Consider the following 4,104-nt stretch of genomic DNA (forward strand, 5'->3'; position numbering starts at 1 on the left):
ATCAAAATCTCCAGCCATCACAAAACATCAACAACGCAAAAAGAAAGGGAAGAAAGTCACGAGCTGTATAGGGGAGAAGGGATTCGATGCAAACAAGCTACAACACAGTCAAAGGAGGAAGATTTTTAGTCACTCCCCAGTCACAAGCCACGGACAAACAAGGACGAAGGCAAGGAAGAAGAAGATCTGAGCACTCACCTCCACACAGACAGCAAAAACTACGATCGACACCATCATTCACAGTTGAAGAAGAAAGAGACTTGAAGGGCAACACAGACGAAAGCTTCACACCAACAATCATGGCACCGGCAACGGCAGCAAGAATAAAAGAAGTTGTGAGCTCCACAGAAACCCCTTAGGCAGCAAATGACAGCGGCAGGATATAAAGGAGGAGAAAAAATTATAATCCAAAGCCCTTGTAGCAGTGGCCGGAACTCTCTCTCACTCTCTTACATACACACATGGCGGCAACAGATGGAGATGGTGAAGGAAGAAGAAGAAAATAGGTGGAGAGTTCTACACTTCTCTTCTTTGGTTCAATAAAACATGATCGGGAAAAAGAAAGAAAGAGGAAAAAATTTTGATTAAAGGGGAAGACTTGATTGGAGGCACAACGATGAGAACCCATTGGAAAATTGAAGAGGAACAAAGGGAGCTGGCATCGGCAAACAGCTTGAGTCGAAGGATCTAGAAATTTTTCATCCTTATACGTGCGTCTGACCGAGAGGGGAGAGGAATAAAAATCTAAGTATTAAAAAATTGCAAAAATTACAAGAAAAGGCATAGCATTTTCTCTAATAACATAAGAAAAATGGGCACTTCTTGTAATTTTTTTCAAAATTTTAAACTAATAAAATTTAACCTATTGCTCAAAAGAATTCAAACTCTGAACCTTTAAATAAACTATTAGCATAAGTTTCACTAAATCACCACTTTTCATTTGTCATAAAACTAATTTAAATAAAATATAAATTGAGAGAATGTATATATATTTGAAATTTTAAGGTCATTATAAATAAGACTGATGTTGAAAAGATAGTACTAATGCAAGAAAAAAGATTCAAATAAGAGAGGCTCAATTGCATAGGTTTAAAGGGATAACACCGGTGTTATTATAGGTAGGACTGGTGTTATAAGAAACATGAAACATAGAACAGTGAAAATAACAGAGATAACACTGGTGTCAATGCTTCTAGTACTAGTGTTATCAATCGTTAGAAATATTGTTGAACAAGGTAACTTTAAGCACAAGGATTATAGTTAAGTCAAATACTTAATTAATAAGATAGCATATTTTCTGTTATGTATAAGCTTTCACTTAGTCAGATTTAATGTTAAGCCAATTATCTTGTTTTTGGTTAAGAAAGCTTGAAAGCACAAAACTTCTCTTTATTTTGTAATCATCAAAACTAGAATTCAACTTCTTTATCATTTAACAATAATAATGAATTAACAATAATAAAAAATTTAGTTTTTAATTACTAAGGAGACAGATGGCCTCTTACTTAGATCTATTTAATAGTCCACCTATCTTATGTAATTAATGTTTTAATAATATAACTATTAAATAGATGTAATTTCTATTATTATTATTATTATTATTATTATTATTATTAAATAACACCACGTACCTCTTCAAAATTAATTTTTTATTACTTATAGTAATTATTAAATAATATCTAATAGATAATAATATTTTTAAAAAATTATTTAAATAAGAAAGGTCTATCTTCTTAAATAGTTTTATTATTATTTAATAAGTACATTATATATATTATTTAATAAGAATCATAATTACTTAAAAATAATTATAAATTTTGAATATTTGAAAGAATAATGAAAAGTAATAAATAATAATATCGGTTTACTAATGTAAAGGAAAAATAATAATTTAATTTAATAAAATATTTTATTAAAATTATGTAATTACCATCACTTATTAAAAGATATTCCTATTAAAATTTTCTATTAAATGATAAATATAAAAATATTTATTCAAATGACAGAGGGGGCATTTCTAAGTATTAAAAATGTCATCTCTCTCTTTAAATTTATTTTTTCTACTAATTAGTGTAATTTATAAAATATATAATAATTATTATTGATTATTAGATAAACTTATCATTAAATAATAATTAATTAAAAAATAATAAGAAACTTTAAGCAAATTAATTATTTTTGAATATTCATTAAATTATAAATATTGAGGAAATGAGCACGTATGCGAAATGTGAGGGTAGCATTTATTGAGAAAAAATGGTTAAAAAATCATTTGAGATGGTTTAGACATGTACAAAGAAGACTACAAAAGGTACCAGTGAGAAGAGTGGAACATATAACTTTGAGCCTTGTTAAGAAGAATAGAGGAAGGCCTAAGAGAATACTTTTGAAAGTTGTTGAACGTGATCTCTTACTTAATAATATTTCTAAAAGCTTGGTAAATGATAGAGTACAATGGTATCTTGTCATCTATGTAGTCAACCCTACCTAGTAGGATAAAGGCTTGTTGTTGTTGTTTTATTAAATTATAAATTTTAAAAAAATTATTAGAGATGTGGCATTTCCAAGTGCTAAAAACGCCTCTTTCTCTTCAAATTTAATTTTTTTATTAATTAGTATAACATCTAAAATATATAACTATTAATATTTATTATTAGATAAATTTATCATTTAATAATAATTATTAATTAAAAATAATAAGAAAATTTTATTAATTATTTATTTTTAAATATTTATTAAATAATAAATATTAAAAAATTATTCAAATTAGAGAAGTAGTATTTTTAGGTGTCGCCTCTCTTTTAATGTAATTTCTAAAATATATAATTATTAAATATTCATTATTAGATAAATTATTTAATTACTAAGAAGACATGTCGCCTTTTAATTTGACCTATTTAATATTTATATTGTTAAGTAATAATAACTTTGACATTTAAGAATAATAATAATTAATAAAAATAATTTTAGATTTTGAAAATTTAAATTAATAATTAACAATAATAGGTAAAATACAATCTATTATATTATTATTAATATTTAATAGTAGGTAATAATATACTTTAAAAAATAACTAATTAACTTATATAAATAATTAATAATAAATTATTTATTCTTTTAGAAGCTGAGGATGTCAAACCACCCCCCTCTCTCTCTCAATACCTTTCTAGACAACTTTAAGGATGTTATCATTTTTATAATATAAATTGCTAAATATTTTATTTATTTTTAGGGGAAATCAAAATGCAAATGGTACACCAAAAATCCCTTAAAAAATGCAGTTGCTGTGGGCGTTGTTTACAATTTTGTTGAAGACTTTACAAATGATTCCATTACATGCTGGCACATTGTGAGTTTCTTTAGGCATTTTTACTAATGATGATGCTAAATTATTAATACCTCTTAATGAAGATATTGTATTGGTTAAAGATGCTAAGAGTACTTTTGTTGTGTAGCTTGTATATTTTATTGGGTCATTTAATGAGGTAATTATATTTTACACTTCCTTATAATTGCTAGATGCAATTATAATTATATGACTTAATTTTTTTGATTTTGGCAGACTCAATTAAAATCAAAAAATTAGAAAATAATTGAAGCACATGGTAATATCTTTAGGGAATCTAATATTATATATAAATAAAAAAGTGTATCTCATGAAACTTTAAAAATGAAAAGGGCTAATAATTGTTGTAAAGCTCGTCGGTCTCTTTTGCCAAAGCTTACTAGTAATGGCCAAATAATTGAAATAAAATTTGAATAAAAAATATATTAGAAAGATATTGAAAATATGTTGATAGAAATACGATGATAGAAATACTTAATAAAAAATGGATGAGTACTTCTACTATTAACACGTGGATAAGGTATTTGTTTTATAACATCTTTGATATAGTTAATTTTTATTATTTATTGTGATTGGTTTTAATACAATTTTCTACTATTTATTAAGGTATTTGTACATTATTTTTTGAAAGACATGGGGAAAAAGAATAAATTTGCATTTATTAGTCCTCATGCTATTATCATGGATCAATGTTGAGTGGAGTTCATCTAAATAAGTAAATCTTGTAAAAACAATGTTCACAGAAAAGATAGAAAGTG

Source organism: Prosopis cineraria, unplaced genomic scaffold (genome assembly GCF_029017545.1).
Source record: "Prosopis cineraria cultivar Desert tree isolate PC_DT_omini unplaced genomic scaffold, ASM2901754v1 PC11, whole genome shotgun sequence".
Lineage (NCBI taxonomy): Eukaryota > Viridiplantae > Streptophyta > Magnoliopsida > Fabales > Fabaceae > Prosopis > Prosopis cineraria.